This window comes from Octopus sinensis, linkage group LG4 (genome assembly GCF_006345805.1).
Source record: "Octopus sinensis linkage group LG4, ASM634580v1, whole genome shotgun sequence".
NCBI lineage: Eukaryota > Metazoa > Mollusca > Cephalopoda > Octopoda > Octopodidae > Octopus > Octopus sinensis.
The window spans coordinates 148,367,356-148,385,605 of record NC_043000.1 but is presented as its reverse complement, the minus strand read 5'-3'; the positions used below and the strand labels follow the sequence as shown (position 1 = coordinate 148,385,605).

Below are 18,250 nucleotides of genomic sequence, written 5' to 3'. Positions count from 1 at the left end.
TGTTTTAGCTTAAGGTTTCACCTTGACCAACTGAATGGCTGTAATGAACCTAGATGCAACCCTTTTAATTGCGTGATAACGTGGTAACATTGAGATACTGATAACAACAACAAAAGCAAAAAGAGAGAGAGAAAGATAGAGAGAGAGAGAGAGAGAGAGAGAGAGAGAGAGGGAGAGAGAAAGTGGAGACAGAGAGGAAGAGAGAAAGTGGAGACAGAGAGGAAGAGAGAAAGTGGAGACAGAGAGGGAGAGAGAAGTGGAGACAGAGAGGAGAGAGAGAGAGAAAGAAAAAGAGAGAGAGAAAGATAGAGAGAGAGAGAGAGAGAGAAAGTGGAGACAGAGAGGAAGAGAGAAAGTGGAGACAGAGAGGAAGAGAGAAAGTGGAGACAGAGAGGAAGAGAGAAAGTGGAGACAGAGAGGGAGAGAGAGAGAGAGAGGAGAGAGAGAGAGAGAGAGAGAGAGAAAGAAAAAGAGAGGGAGAGAGAAAGTGGAGATAGAGAGGGAGAAGGAGTGGGGAGACGGAGAGCGAGTGAGGGTGGTGCGCTGCCAGCTAGAAAAAAAAACAAATTTACTATGATTTTCATGGTTGATGTTCATGTGCATTTGGTACGGAGTGAGTGTCATTGGAATTGCGAAATGCATGTGAAAGAGAATGATAAATAGATAAACACTCATTTTTTTTTCAGCTTACTCAAAGAGAAAGACAGAAAAGAAAATATTTTTGTTAATCCTGACGGGAGAACGAAGTTTGCTACGATAGTACTGAGGAGCGACTGACCTATCAACGATCAGATAAACGAAATAAAAAAAAAAGGAAGAAAGGGAAAGAAAAAAAGATTAAAAGTTGAACAAGCAGATTTGGAAAACCAGAAGTGAAAAGAAATAACTCGATCATAGGAGATTAAATGTATAAACAAGAAAAGAACGTCGGGATAGAGTAGTAAAAAATAACGAAAAGACAGAAAAAAAATATAAAAAAGGAAAGAGAAAAAGACAACTGCAGTGATATACACCCCTATATGAAACCACTGAATAGACTCGCCCACATTGTGAGTGTTTCTAAACTTCGAGGAAAAACTTTTTCGGTGCTTTTACTTGCTTACTTAGCTGACTGGAATGTTTTACTGGTTAAGGAGTGGGAAATAATCCTAGATCACCTCGACTCGATCGCGAAGACGGTTTACAACAGATACATCGATAATATTTATAACTGCTAAGGTTTCTTTACGACCGGTAAGTTACATTATTATCCTCAACGATCTCTGTAACGTTTTTGAAAGTAATTTTATTTGCATTTACAGCTGTCGAAATCGCTTCGATATTTTTTCCTCCTTACTTACATCTCGTAACAAAATACTACTTGTCTGTGCTTGTTTATGTCTGGGAGTGCCATTAAGAATTGAGTGGTGGCGGTGGTGGTGAAAATCATTTACAATCAAAGAAAGTCTGGGTTTATACGCTTTATAACAAACACACACACACACACACACATCTAGACGTGTGCACATTCAGACGCACATAAATACAACGGTTTTAATTATAGCGGGAACCAGTACCGAATTATGATGCAGCTATTGCATGATATGTGAAATGCCACTGTTCTATAGAATTACTACTACCATAACTTTTTTTTTTTTAATATTTTTGCTACATTCCTTGCTGGTGACGGTCACCACTAAATTTTGGTATTTTACCGATTACTAAACAATCATAACAAACCTATTTTAGTGAATTTATTAAATAGACAAAATCGAATCAGCATTTAAACAATTTAATTTTATAACCGTTTCTTTATTTATTTATAATCTGTTCTTCCATTCGCTCTAATTTGACATTTTGGAGACTATCGGAATTTGAAATTTGCAATCAGCCACATTAGACTTTCTTGTACATTTTTGTTATTAAATGATTCCTATACATAAACATTTACTGTCGTTTACAGCAATGTGTTTATATATATACATATAAACACTTCTCGCTGTGTATGCAATGCGTAACCGTGGATGTTGTCATCTCGTTTTATCTGAGTATGCGTTATGCAATTAATATGTTGTGCAAATAAACAAGAACTGTGGGGGGATAAATGATAATATGGCGGGAGTTGTGAGCCATCCATTTGTATCTTTTCTTTTTGCTTCCTCATGTTTATGTCACCATAGAAAATTATTGATATTGTTGGTGACTTGAACAGTATTCGATTAAATGATCTGTAGCTGAAATACTCGTGATATTGAGGTATCGATATCTCGATTATGCTCGTATCTTTTTACATGTAGTGGTCGCCAGCTATCAAAGGGTGGAATTTGGCGGAGAGAGGATAGGAAACGGACGTGATTAAATTCAATGCTACAGTGATGCAATTTCAAATAAAACTGAATTTTCCTGTCATCCTTACTGGATCGATACAATATAACCAACGTTGGTCAAACGATTATATCTATATAGATAGATATATATATATATACACGCAGACAACCTCATGTCTAAGAAATATATTAACCATAAATTGAAACTTCTAGCTTGTGTGATAAATCGTCATATGCATTATTTACTTGACACATTCTTCTATAATTTTTTTTGTTTTAAATTAAAATAAATAATTTTATTTGAAAATAAAATTATTCACTATCTCTCTCGGTCGGTTGCAACACAGTTGCTTCTTGTTGGGTCTCTCAATGTTTGGACAAGAACCACATTTCAGAACCTACTCTAAGAATACCCATCCTACTTCTCTACTGACCAGCTGTTTTTTTTTTGTTGTTGTTGTTTTTTCTTCTTTTATAACCACCTACCAACGTTTATCTTTTTTCTCTTCCCATGCTTGACATTCTTTTCCAGAAACACACAGTGGTTGTTATTACTATTGTCTAAATTTGCCACTTGGCGACATCGTTTTATTTTCCAGAACTACTAATTTATTTATAAACAGTTTCTTCTTTCTTTCTTTCTTTTTTGGTACTTAATTGTTCAAATCTATTATGTCAATTGGCGCTAAAAGCGGCTGTTTGGTGTAGGCATTCAAGATAATTACTATAAAGCCTAAATTATATTTGCCTTTTTTTTAAATATTACTGGCTGTTAAGTAACAACTTGCCTGAATACTGATAATCAAATATTGTAGCAATTAATAACATACATTACACATGTAGAATGTAGCACAATGTTTCACTCTTAATGTTAAACCTTTGCAAATGCAGAAGCACTAAAGATGTGTTATTCTATATAAATAGAAGTTTACTGGTGAACTGTTGGCTGAGGAGGCAAGAGAGCCAGAAACAATAGCCACCTTTAACAAGTTCAAAGCTTATTGTTCCAATCCGTCTAGATTGGTAAAATTAGTATAAGGCTGCCGAAAAGGCGAGGGGCTACTCTAGCTGGGGGTGGCGTTAGAACGTTTCCGAATAGCGTCATATCCAAGAATGTCTCCCACCTGTTCTATGCCTAGAATTTGTTCTAGCTAGAATATGTTCTAGGTGATTGTTTGCAAAAGCAAACTTTTTTTTTATGTCCGGAAATTTTGTATTTCTCTCTCTTTTATCTAATCTCTTAGACTATTTAGAAAAGGGGTGACTTATTCTCTAAATCCAACAAGTGATTAATACTGTCTTTCATCTAATGTCACCGTTATTTATTATTTTATATATCTAATTCGGAATGTTATGATTAGCTAGTTGTGGGTAAACCCATGGAAATCACACTTCCTTCAATAATGTTTATCCCTAATTAAATCTCTTCAGTTATTCATTACAAAATATACACCCGTGATATTTGATATATAATGATTACTATAAATTTTTGCATTCTATCCCCCTTCTCAACCAAACATACACATCTCTTCTGTTTATTGTTCCGTTTCTGTTTTGTGTGTGGTAACTGAGGAAGTTCTTGTTATTTATATTTTTTTCAATTCTGTTCCCGGATGTTTCTTATCTTACTATGACAGTTCCACTTTGTTTCCTCTTTGGTTCTGTCAATCTATTTTTTTTTTCTTACTGGTATCTCTTTGACCGTCCCTTTTTCTTTCCACAATATGTTTTGTATTTAGCTAGCTGTTAGCTAATTATATTAGTCCCATTATATTAATCTTAATCTCTCTCTCTCTCTCTCTCTCTCTCTCTCTCTCTGTGCATATTTACCCGTCTCTTGTTTGCCTAATCCTTTAGTATATCTATCTTTACTTAAGTTCAAACCCTTTGTATCCATCTTATACATTAATTTCTTCCCTACAAATCTATAATTTCAGACGGTTCCCTTATCTTGTGCACCCACCTGCATGTTTTCCAGTTTTTTTTCCTTTCTACTTCTGCTGTGTTCCTACTTACTATATTAATGTTTATCTTCCTAAACCAAATACACTTTCCTTACATTAATACAACTTAGCTATCATTCTAAATCCACTGCTGACCTCAACTACCATCTCGGTACTTTTCACATCAACTTCAGCCTTAGTAGGAAAATGTGTACCTATGTATGCCCACTCTCTATGTCATATATTTGTCACCTAATCATGGCCAATAAAGAACTCCAGTTACTATATCTCACTCAACTTGTTCCAAATAATCTATTCAACTCTCATTGTCTCACTCCATCGATGTTGTCCACTAAAGATTCGCATTCCTCGAAGAAGGTTTACTACAATTTTAATAACCATAATTGTGTCTGACTTTCCTACTTGTATCCACATTGACCCAGCTAGTACACATTTCTATAGTTTTAAACCAGTTTTTTTCACCAGTCAGTTTCTCCTGCTGCTAGTTTGACTGCAGCTTCCAGAACCCAAACTCTGTTACTACACTAATATCTGTTGCTCCTATTATCTTATAAATACTACAATACTACTTTCATAAACACTGGCTGTATTACAAGCAACTATCCTAAACCATCAACTCTTCTTTCAAATTTCTTTTATCCTCCAAATGTACTAATTGATCAAACCTTTGCTAATTCTATACAAATTACTCTGAACAACATTTAATTGATCCTACTCAAATGGTTAAAACATATCAGAGAAAATTATTGGTATTTATATTTATTGGTATTCCTTCTGCCTTCCTATTGGGATCTTAAAATTCAATAACACCTAACAAAATGCAAAAGATACACATTTCAAAGATGATGATCCGTATCACATCTATTCTTAATAACTACTAAGTTTAAGAATATTCTTTTTACCAACAACTACACTTGGCCTCAGTATTCCAGCAATTTTTCTTTGAGGCGTCATATTCTTAATATTGCTGAAACCACTTCAAACAGAAGTGACTGCCTACTAGTTCCACTAAATATTCCATCCTAGAGCAATTGCTGAATCATTACAAGATTCAAATATCTCTTTATTTTGGAGTGCTGCCTTCATAAACAGGATGGTAAACATCTTTTGATCATTCACATCCTATTCTGCAGAAAACCATCTGTTGAAAATCTACCATCTCTGAATAACCTTTCTCACTACCAGTGTAATGAACTTTGCTCTTTTGAACTTTCCAGAAACACTCCCTTTCCCCCCTCTCTCCTCATTGTATTTCTCTCCTTAAACCCTATGTTGTTACATAGGCTATTACACAGTCCTTTATTCAAAAGACTGCCATTTAGTGGAACTCCTACCCTACAATTTATTCCCTTAATAATAGTCATTTCCAACTTATCAAATCTACATAATAAACTGCACTAACCTTGTACCTCCTTCTGACTAATCTCAGAAAGTCTCCAAAGACTGTGGGTAGTCACTGTCTTCCATTGTGGCTTCACTATATGGAATCCTAATTTTAGTGAAAGATATCTCATCAACACACCATCTCTTCCTTACTATCTGAAATCTCAAATTATCCCTGAAGTTGTCTTATAACAGGCAAAACCCATTCTGTTTTCTCAATCTTTTATTTTTCAACTCCTACTTTCCTAGTTAGCTATATCCATTGACAAGAATTTCTTGATAAATCTACCCACCCACAATTCAAATGTCCCATTTTATCTTCTAGGCTTTGACAGTGTCAGCTGCCTGATTTTTCAAAGTTTTTGTAACATTTTAACTGCATTAACATTTCTATTTATTTTAATTTCTGAATTCTCAAGCTTATTTCTGAAATGTTGCTTTAGCTATTATTCTTATGGATGTATTACTTACATAAGTGTCAAGATACACAATGTGGTAAGTTATTAAAGTGTTGCCTTCATTTGCCCCAAAATTTGGCAATTAGTATGCTATCACTAATGCTGGATTATCTCTAGCTAAGACACTTTAACTTTTTCTCCGTTCACATTACTCTAAATAGGTAGTATGCAGAAGCACTGCTTACCACAGCAGGTTTGCAGAGGTATTGCTTTATTACTTTATATACTTATCTCAAATGTGCTCATCTACTCTTTTACTTGTTTCAGTCATTTGACTGCGGCCATACTGGAGCACCGCCTTTAGTTGAGCAAATTGACCCCAGGACTTATTCTTTTGTAAGCCCAGTACTTATTCTATCGGTCTCTTTTGCCGAACCACTAAGTGACGGGGACGTAAACACACCAGCACCGGTTGTCAAGCAATGCTAGGGGGACAAACACAGACACACACACTTATATATATATACATATATACAACAGGCTTCTTTAAGGTTCCGTCTACCAAATCCACTCACAAGGCATTGGTCGGCCCGGGGCTATAGCAGAAGACACTTGCCCAAGATGCCATGCAGTGGGACTGAACCCGGAACCATGTGGTTGGTTAGCAAGCTACTTACCACACAGCCACTCCTGAAAAAGACAATATAAAAATGCTTCTTTTTTTTTTTTTTTTCAAACCTCATCTCAAACCATCTAAAACTGGAGAAACCTTAGTAGAATGTATGGATCTTGTCATTAAATAATATCAATATAATTTTGTTTTGACAAATATTTTTGTCTAATATGAATAAGTAGTGGGTGTGGCTATGTGGTAAGAAACTTGTTTCCCAACCACATGGTTCTGGGTTCTGTGTGTCACCTTGGGCAAGTGTCTTCTATAGCCTCGGGCTGACCAAAGCCTTGTGAGTGGATCTGGGAAATGGAAACTGAAAGAAGCCCATCATATATATATATATGCACAGGAGTGGCTGTGTGGTAAGTAGCTTGCTTACCAACCACGGAAACTGAAAGAAGCCTGTCGTATATATGTGTGTGTGTGTGTGTGTGTGTATATATGTTTGTCCCCCCCCTCCAACATCGCTTGACAACCTATGCTGGTGTGTTTAACTTAGCGGTTCGACAAAAGATACCGATAGAATAAGTACTAGGCTTCTAAAGAATAAGTCCTGGGGTCGATTTGCTCGACTAAAGGCAGTGCTCCAGCATGGCCGCAGTCAAATGACTGAAACAAGTAAAAGAGTATATGTTTGTGTGTCTGTGTTTGTCCACCTACCATCACTTGATAATTGATATTGGTGTGTTTACATCCCTGAAACTTAGCAGTTCAGCAAAAGAGACTAATAAAATACAAAGTCTTGGGGTTGATTTTTTTCAACTAAGAAAGATAGTGCTCCAGCATGGCTGCAGTCAAATGACTGAAACAAGTAGAAGAATAAAGTATAAAACTATTATATTGTGCATTTAAAAAAAAATGTTTTTTCTTTTAATTTGGATAGAAATCACACTTAAGCATTATATGCTAATTACAAATTGATGAATAAATATCCTTTTTAATTCACAATGCAAAGACTAGATTGTGGGTATAGCTTATGTTAAGAACTTTAGGGTCTTGTAATCTTATACTTGGTGAAGAGATGTATCACTTACAATTCAGGAGTTACGTATATGGGATTGTGTCAGCTGATAGGCAGTCTCTTAAAACACTATGTTCTAATCTTCTACTATTGGTCCAAGGCCTTGTGAGTGGATTTGGTTGTGAGAAACTGGAAGAAGCTCTCTCTCTCTCTCACGTATGTAAATGCGTGCATTGTTGTCTCCTTACTTTGCTTGCATAATGGTGCACTTGTTTACAGCTATCAGACAGTCAGTGTCCTTCATCTCCAATATTCTGTGAAAATGTGTCCGTTAGTGTGGAAATATTAACTTGCTTTAGAAGCAGGTGAAGGTTGGTGACAGGAAGGGCATCCAGCCGTAGAAAATCTGCCTCCACAAATTCTGTCTGACCAATGCCAGCACAGAAAAGTAAATGTTACAATGATGATAAGGCGGCGAGCTGGCAGAATCGTTAGCATGCCGGGCAAAATGCGTAGCCGTATTTTGTCTGCCGTTGCGTTCTGAGTTCAAATTCCGCCGAGGTCAACTTTGCCTTTCATCCTTTCGGGGTCGATTAAATAAGTACCAGTTACGCACTGGGGTCGATGTAATCGACTTAATTCGTTTGTCTGTCCTTGTTTAGCCCCTTGTGGGTAATAAAGAAACAGTTACAATGATGATGATAAGGTTGTTCTGACTTTTCTTTCAATGACTAGCACAATCATGAAATCTGTGAGCAAATAGCCTCAAGAATCCAGGTCGATTTCACAGAAATATTGTCCTGGTCTGAGTCTGCAATTTCAATGATTCTACAAAAATTCACCAAAGAACCTGTAGATAATTACTCTCTTTTACTCTTTTACTTGTTTCAGTCATTTGACTGCGACCATGCTGGAGCACCGCCTTTAGTCGAGCAAACCGACCGCGGGACTTATTCTTTGTAAGCCCAGTACTTATTCTATCGGTGTCTTTTTGCCGAACCGCTAAGTGACAGGGACGTAAACACACCAGCATCGGTTGTCAAGCAATGCTAGGGGGACAAACACAGACACATAAACACACATATATATATATATACATATATACGACAGGCTTCTTTCAGTTTCCGTCTACCAAATCCACTCACAAGGCTTTGGTCGGCCCGGGGCTATAGCAGAAGACACTTGCCCAAGATGTCACGCAGTGGGACTGAACCCGAAACCATGTGGTTGGTTAGCAAGCTACTTACCACACAGCCACTCCTGCATCTTGGGTTTTTTTTTTTTGTTTTTTGTTTAGCTCTAGGTCAACCTTGATCAAGCAGACCATCCTGTCTTTTTCCAAGTACAGTGTACTTTGGATCGAATTATCCTATGTTCTTTTCTAACACAGAGTGCATTTTGAGTAAGTCGTGTATGTGTGCTATTTCTTGCAGGTCAAACACTCATGTAGTGGTTCTCTCATTGGCTCAGCAAAATAGTTTTTCCGGCAAGCAGCATTTTAGGCAAATGCAGAGATAAGTGAGTAATTGAGTTTGTAATGGGACTTGGTGAGCTGATTGAAAATTAGTACTTAATAATGCACAGGGTGGACAGGAATTTGACTATGAAGCAAACCTGTTAAAAGAAAGAGCAGATGTCACATTTCCTCTGAAATTTACCCACACTCACACAAATTCTATAAATTGGTGAGTCGGGTCTATCAGTTGTGACTATTCTGTCTTTTATCGGGCCTTGTGTATTTAGGACGCTGCATATTCAAATTTTAATATCGTACATAAATCAAAAGCCTAGTCCTGTAATGATTCTATTACAGACTAGAAATAAATGATAGAAGGTATTAGTTTTTTCTAAAGAGTTCCTCACTGCCTTTAAAAATGAATGTAAACAAGGTTGGTATGATTCTTGTAATAGGCGCAGGAGTGGCTGTGTGGTAAGTAGCTTGTTTACCAACCACATGGTTCCGGGTTCAGTCCCTCTGCGTGACACCTTGGGCAAGTGTCTTCTACTATAGCCTCGGGCCGACCAATGCCTTGTGAGTGGATTTGGTAGACGGAAACTGAAAGAAGCCCGTCGTATATATGTATATATATATATATGCGTGTGTGTGTTTGTTCCCCTAGCATTGCTTGACAACCGATGCTGGTGTGTTTATGTCTCCGTTACTTAGCGGTTCGGCAAAAAGAGACCGATAGAATAAGTACTGGACTTAGAAAAGAATAAGTTCCAGGGTCGAGTTGCTTGATTAAAGGCGGTGCTTCAGCATGGCCGCAGTCAAATGACTGAAACGAGTAAAAGAGTATGGTGCATTTCAGGACAGGCTGGCTGATGCAGCCCTGTGCTGTACTGACTCCATACAGGAGCTAAGAGTTAATGTCTCTCTGACAATGGTTTTAAGATAGTAAGGCATGATTTGAGGGTGATGTGACTGCTGTTCTTAGTAAATCAAGTTGCTGCATAAAGGCTCCCTCATTGCTTGTCTAACAGGTTTTTGTTGTTTAACCCACGTTGGCTCTAATTAAACCAGTTTATAAACAAAGGCTTTCCTGCCATAATCATCTTTTTTCTTTTCTTTTTTTCCTTTTTTTTTTTTTTTTCTTGGAAGTATAGTATTATCTGAGAGAGATTTAGTAGTCATTTGTAATAAGTTGAGTAGTCATATAGCAGATCCCTCATTAGCTTTCCCAGTAGGTTTTTAAATGGTGGTTTTGAACTGGCAGGCTGTTTGAAAGATGAGTTTGATTTAGTATCAAAAAAATATGCTGAATGAAGTACTGCCTAATAAACTTGTATAAAGACACCATAGGCATTTGTGTATATTCATGTCTTTATGTATGTGAGTGCTCACAGACATAAATATACAGAAACTAAGCATTAGTATTGTCAGTTGTGTAAGACAGAAGACTGCAAGGGTATGGATGTTTGATGCATCATCATCATCATCATCGTTTAACGTCCGTTTTCCGCACTAGCACGGGTTGGACGGTTCGACCGGGGTCTGGGAAGCCAGGGGTTGCACCAGGCTCCAGTCTGATCTGGCAGAGTTTCTACAGCTGGATGCCCTTCCTAACGCCAACCACTCTGCGAGTGCATATAAAAAATTATTATTGGGTAAAAAAATTTGTTTCATGATGCAAGTGAAAGGTATCTGTTAGTGATGAGATCCATCTCAGGATGCTGAGCTTTGCAAAGGAAATGGTGAAAGACCATGCAACAAGTTGGTGAGATGCTCCATTAAAACAGATCAGTGGAACCCATGCCAGCATGTAAAAACCAAGTACAGAAATTACGATTCTGTATATGCATAGCAACCGTAAGGGCAGTTAGTTATATATCTCTTTTAGTCATTTTTAATTCTGTAAGAACTAATCAATGAAACCTATTCTGATATTGACATAGTTTCCTAATGGCAGGAAGGTAACTCAATCTTCTACCAGCAGTCTTTAATTTTAGCAGCTCCGAGTTAAAAGTCAAGTACTTTTTTAGTATCTTACCCATTAATTTCGCTTGATGTCATCTGAAACAACCTGTTCATTATTCAGAAACTTGTTTTATTTGTCGTTACAAGAGTTTCTTTTTCCTTTTATTTTTCTTAGTTTTTTTTTTTTTTCTTTCTTCTTCCAGGATTGTGGAAGGGGTATGTTCTTAGTACAGTCCTTCCTCAATTAGAGATTTGGTTGATTCATGTCACAATATTTGTGGCGAACATGTAACATTAGACCTAATTACAAATTGTTGTTACACTTACATAGACACTCTAATTTATCTTGGTGGAGAATAATTAGATATATTACTGAAAGTAAATTGAAAAAGAAAACATTTTTCTTGTCTGGAGATTACTATAAACAAGGTTTTTTGCTCTTTATTTTATTTTACTAGGATGATGGCCTTTATCACAAATGGCCAATAGTAGAATATCAATCTTTATCAGTACTTGTAGTGAAATAATTGTTTTAACTTTTGGCACAAGGCCTGCAATTTTATGGGGAGTTTTTAGCCTCAAGCTCAGCATTTATCAACTCCAAAAGGATGAAAGGTAAAGTTGACCTCAATGGTATTTGAACTCAGAATGTGAAGAACCAGAAGAAATGCTGCTAAGCATTTTCTTACCCAAAATGCTAATGATTCTACCAGCTCAGTGCCTTTCTGATTTTTAAACTTTGGCACAAGACCAGCAATTTAAGTAGGGTGGTCTAGTTGATTATATCAACTAATGATTCTGTTAGATCTGTGGTTCTCAACTGGGGACCACATAAGATTTTGTTGTTAAAATTTACCTGCAATAAATTGTGTATACTTCAATGATACACACAATATTTTCACAACTTATTTTTATACAATTCCTAACATATAATTATAAAAATATAATGGGGTTCTTAAACATTGAATGGCTATAAGAGTAAAATAGGAATCAAAGGAGTTCCCCCTCTCTCTCTTTCGGAGAGGCACTGAGCACCTACACGCACATATACACACACGGAAGTGACTTCCGCCTACCGAATTCAATCACAAAGCTTCGGTCAACTCAGGGCTATAGTGGAAGACACTTGCCCAAAGTGCCACGCAGTGGGACTGAACCTGAAACCATGTAGCGAGAAAGCAAGCTCCCTAACCACACAGCCATGCCCACAGGCAAAAAATGGTTGAGAACTATTTGGCAGATCACCTTAGATGGGTGATATACTGAAAAGTTACTTTCTCATCTGTGTTTAGATTATCTTGAGAGCCTCAAATCTAGGGAATCAATTTTAGTCAAAGACAACCAGCAACGATACAAGACAGAACACTTAATAATTTTCGGATACCATCTTTGAATCTACTGAAAAAGACACATTACAAACTCATGGTATCCAAATCTCTTTAATTGCATTCTGTAGCAGCTATTTCTAAAGGAAGTCTTGTACAGGTGCGGCTGTGTAGTCAAAAATTTTGCTTTGCAACCAAATAGTTTTTGGTCCTGTCTCATTGCATGGCAACTTGGGTATATGCCTGCTATTGTAGCTCTGGGCCAACCAGTGCCTTGTGGGGGAATTTGTTAAATGGAAACTGAGAGTGTATGTGTATGTCTTTGTGTTTATCACTCCACCACTTAACAACCAGTGTTGGTTTGTATAAGTCCCTGTAACTTAGCAGTTTGGTAAAAGAGACCAAAAGTATAAGTACCAGACTTAAAAGGGTAAAAACCCCAAAAATGAAGTACTGGGGGAAATATATTAAACTAAAGACCCTCCAAGGTGATGCCCCAGTTTGGCCACAGTTCAGTGACTGAAACAAGTAAAAGTAAGTTTGTTACTCATGATAATTAAACTTATCAAGCTCTTCTCCAAACTCTATGACCTAATTGCTGCTGACTCAGGCCATTACCAGTCTTACAAGACACTTGGTTTTTCCTAAATGAAATCTAGTTTTCTTTTGTCTACTTACTTTTATTGCCTCAAACTGTCTGTCTGTCTGTCTGTCTGTCATAAATATCATCTGTGAAAGTAATCTGAAAAGCTTCTTAACCTTTTATCAAATAAAATCTCAAATAGAAGGCTGATCATGATAGACATAGATATTTATATATGGTTAAGATTTGAACATTTCCCTCTTCTCTCTGTCATTTTCTAGCTTTCATTTATTTTCTCAACATGTAATTTAAAGAATCTGAGAAAATGCACATGTGCACACCACACGCATGCAATGTGCATGTCATGTGTATGCAATGTTCATGCGCACCAATGCTCATGCACATGCTCACACACACAATGCACACGTGCTCACGTGCACATTCATGCAATGGTAATCAACATTGAATTTTTAATAATTGTAGGATTTGGTTTCCTTCTGTTTAATGGCTTAGATGATGGCTGAAAACCTCTATTATTACAATACGATTTTTAAAGACCAAAATGATGCAGGATGTGCAGAGCCAACAATAGAACCTATCTGGTCATTCAACATGCTAGAAATAAGTCTGATCTCCCTCAAATCATATTCTGCAATCTTAAAAATAGACATGTTGCTTAAGTTAGTCCTCAATGCACTGTTTCTATGTTGGTATGGGTTAGATAGTTTGATAGGAACTGACTGACAAGCCGGAAGACTGCGCCAAGCTCTAGTGTCTGCTTTGGTACGGTTCCAATGGCTGGATGCCCTTCCTAATGCCAACTATTTTATATTGTACTGAGTGCTTTTTATGTGGAATTGGCTCTCTCTCTCTCTCTCTCTCTCTCTCACATGTGGTTAAAGTTTGCTTCCAAGCCACATGGTTTTGACTTCAATTACATGTTTGTATGTATGCAGCACCCATGCTGGTACCACTTAAAAAGCTCCTGTACTGATGCAACATAAAAAGCACTTAGTTCACTCTGTAAAGTGGTTGGCATTAGGATGGGCATCCAGCTGTAAAGACCATGCCAAAACAGACAATTTGAGCCTGGTGCAGCTCTCCAGTCTTGAATGGTCAAACCGTCCAACCCATGCCAGCATGGAAAATGGTTATTAAATAGTGATGATATATAAATAAATTGTTAGCAAGGAGTGGAGTGAGCAAATTGTTTTATTACATATATTTACAATTGTTTCACTGGCATTCAAACTCGAGAGTATTGTTATATTACACAAGGTGGCCACAGTCATGCACCATGGGAGATAGCAAGTATGCTTTATTAGCAATAAAGTAGGTAATCCATTACAAATGTTCAAAGTGTTGGCCATGTATGAACAAGTGTTCATACGGAATTTGAAATTGTGATGAACCCTCTCAAATATCTCTTCATTGCCGATGACTTGTTCACACGCTTCAACAATTCTTTGAGGATGATGTCCTTGGTCATGACTCTTCAGAATACACAAGGGATTTAATGTAACCCCAGAAAAAAAGACCATGGGAGTTAAAGCTGGTGACCACAGTTCCCATTCAATTGGTCTGCGATGCTTGAGCCATTTCCCTGGAAAATGTTCATTCAGAAATTCATGAACCTGTAATGCATAATGGAGGGGAACCCCCATCCTGCTGAAAACTAGATAGGTTTTTCCCCCCTTTCAAGTGAATGCACGTGAAGCATCATCTTGCTGACAAGCATATCCAGATACGGATCACCTGTCACAGAACCCTCAAAATAAAATGGTCCAATTACTTGATTGTGCCAAATCCCCCACCACACCATTACCTTGCCCCTGCCTTGTTGATTATATGCCACCATCCAATGAGGATTGGTTTGTGAGTAAATCGGCAGTTGTTAAAAACGATTTAAAAAAAAAAAAAAAAGAGAATGTCAGCCATTTCCCATATCGCAGTATGATGCATGACTTTATGAACCCCCTTATATAATATATTTAACTATAGATTCTAAATGTATCATTATATTGATACAATTAAATGTCAGCTCATCAGAATCTTGCTTGTAATACATTTGCTGCTGAAAATTTGTATTATCACAAATTTGTTTGTATAGTCCAGTGTTTTTCAAACTTTTTGCTGGTGCGGAACCCCAAGAAAACATTTCACTGGCTCGAGGAACCCCTGTGCAATAATTTAATTGTCCTATGCACACGTATCTGCACAGGAGAATTAAAAATTACTGTCGATTTTAGCATTTTTGTAACTTCTTGCGGAACCCCTGGACTGTACTGGCGGAACCCTAAGGTTGAAAACCACTGGTATAGTCAATGTATTTATATGAATACATTTGCATATCACAAGTAAAACCAAGAAGAAAAAAATACAGAATAAACCACAATTCAAATCCACTGGTCAATACATATGATGATGAGTAGACGAAAGGATAAACATAGAACAAGATATTGTTGTTAGATATCATTTTCTGTTTCCAAAAAGTTTGTTTCAGCCATGCATCTGTGGTCATGCTGGAGTACCACCATTTTTATCCAGTTATTTTTTTTCCCCTCAGTTCATTTAGGCTCTATCATCCTTGCTTACTTCATTTCTATCTAGTCTTCATGAACTCTATACATTGAAGACCCAAGTCTCATTACCTTGCAGCTTCACACTTTGTACACAAGTATCGTACAATCTGCCCATTACTCTGTGAAAGATGCCTAAGTTTTTTGTATCCCTTTCTTACTCAGGTTACTCTTCTGTTGGTATAATACCACTACTGATATGCCACTTACAAAATCTACCTTCTTTGACAGACTACCTATGCTCCCACTGCACCTTTTTATTCATCCCTAGTTTATACTGTGTGCAACATATGGAATTTCTTTTTCTGCAGTTCCTTAATGGCAGCAAGGTCCTGTCTTTTTTCCTACTTACTAAAGCATTAGCTTCTATAAAGTTTACTTTGAGACCTCTTAATTCTAGATTTTGCTCCCAGGTCTAGAATTTCCTCTCTAAATCCTCTACAGATTCATCTATAAGAAGTCATTAGCATTCAAAAGTTCCCATGGACAACAAGCTGAACTCGTTGCTGATTCTATGGCTTGTATGACCTCACATGCCATTTATCTCCATTCAGTTTACTTAGCAGCAACCAGATACAGAGCATATGACCCTGTCAATGGCCTTCTCTAAGTCAACAAATGTTGAGTATACAGGCTTACTCTTAGCTAAGTACTTCCGTGAGGATCAAGCTATGTGAGGTGGTATGTGAAAAAAAAAACGCCCTTCAAACTTTGGGCCTCACAGAGGCAGTGACAAGTGACAGAGACCTTTGGCAATACACCATACTTGAGAAGACCTGTCAAGCCAAATGAAATTGCAGTCGTGGCCAATGCCAGTGTTTCATAACTGGCACCTGTGCCAATAGCATGTAAAAAGCACCCACTACACTCTTGGAGGGGTTGGCATTAGGAAGGGCATCCAACTGTAGAAACCATGCCAAATCAGGCTGTAGTGGGTGCTTTTATGTGCCACCGGCACAAGGGCCAGTCAGAAGCATATGTACACTTGCGTCAGAAATTAATTAGCACTTCTCAAATTTCTACATTAAATAGGTTAAATCAATTAACCTATGAGCTGTTCAAAACGTCTTACGCGATGAGAAAACTTAGTACGGTGTGATTTCGGTCCTTGCGAGGCGCTACCTATATCTATTAAACAAAGGAAGATTTGTCTGCATCCGCACTCCAAGTTGTTGTTGCACTGCTATGTCAACATCATAAGGCTGTAGACTCTCAAACTGCTCTGCAAACAAAGTTACGTCATCGTTCTGCGCAACAGTGAACTCGCAACAAAGCAATAGTTCGAGATATGGCCACTAGGTGACAGCACATACCTTGAGTGAAGAGCAAATCAAGGGTGCTAATTAATTTCTGACGGTAGTGTAGATGTGTATATAGGCATAGCTGTGTTGTTCCCAGCATGTGGTTTTGGGTTTAGTTTTATTGTATGGGTAAGTCCCTTCTACTACTACGCCCCACACACACACATACTCCCCAGCTTTCTAGTTTTCAGTCAAACCATCCAACCCATGCCAACATGGAAAACAGACATTAAATGATGATGGTGATGATGTGTGTATATTTGTGGATGCATGTATGCGTATATTCCTTTTTATATGTATTAACATTGCCAATATATTTCAATGCATGGAGATCTCTGTGCTCTTGGTTGCATATCTTCTCACCGGGGCATCAGCCTGATAGTCTTATTAATGACATGGAATGCCAAATGGTTTATTAATTGTTGTTGACAGACAGTTTATTGATTATTAGTGGTGATAATAATCAGTTATGCGCAAATATGTAGAGGTAAATGTTTATATATGTGTGTGCACGTGCATGCGTGCGCGTGCACTCCTGTATGCACAACTTTTTAATTTGTATATTATTATTTGAAATTTTCCTCCAAGGAAGAAACTGGTTTCTAACAAAGAAATTCTCCAATAGAATTTAGATAACAAATTTATATGGTTCATGTTGAAGTTGAAAAAAATGTCTTTGATATTTCTATGTTCCCTTCACAGATTATATTATAAAGAACACATTAGCTGGTTGCCTTACTTCGCTTGAAAATCTTTAGCAAACGTTTCAATGACAATCTACAAAAGCTTGCATAACCAAATGCACCGATAACTATTGATATAAATGTGAATTTATAATCAGGATACAAAAACTGGAAGTTTCAAAGCAGTATCCATAAATATTCTTCTTCTCACTGGTTTTGGAACAAATTATCACATCTGCATTACAGCTGATGTCTTCTGTCTATACATAATTTTTCTTTCCTCTCTTGGCCAGCTATGTCAGGTCTGTTATGTTTACTTTTGGCAGTGTTTTAATGGAATGTTCCACCAATATTCCTTGTGTTGATATGTATATATATTCAATAGGAGCATTGTCTATTTTTATCCCAGGACATTTTTTTCTCACAGATGACATTGTATATTGTTTTAGCAAGCAACAGCATATGGCAATGGGAGATAGTAACTTGATGACATGTTTTTGGCAGCTGTTGATCACATAAGTAATGCCTTCCACAGAAGTGTGACATAATCAACATTTTTGGTTGCATCTTGGGGTTTCAGGGCTTCCACCATCCCTTTTAAGTATTTTTAGCTATCTCCTGCTTTTTGATTGCAAAAGCATAACCTTCAAGATGTAACCTGATATGATACAATGGT

The 18,250-nt window shown here is 37.3% G+C and overlaps 1 protein-coding gene across 4 annotated transcripts in view; it reads left to right on the top strand.

Annotated features, from left to right (window-relative positions):
- The first annotated feature begins 559 nt into the window (after positions 1–559).
- The window catches only part of LOC115210742 (tumor necrosis factor alpha-induced protein 8), a 122,275-nt gene continuing 104,584 nt past the window's right edge, over positions 560–18,250 (top strand). For 3 of the 4 annotated variants that reach the window (XM_036502546.1, XM_036502547.1, XM_029779451.2), the window contains exon 1: positions 560–1,233. The gene's annotated coding sequence lies outside the window, so the exon portion shown is untranslated. Of the gene's footprint in view, positions 1,234–6,272; positions 6,315–18,250 lie in introns of all 4 variants that reach the window. The other variant, XM_036502548.1, reaches the window with a different exon arrangement.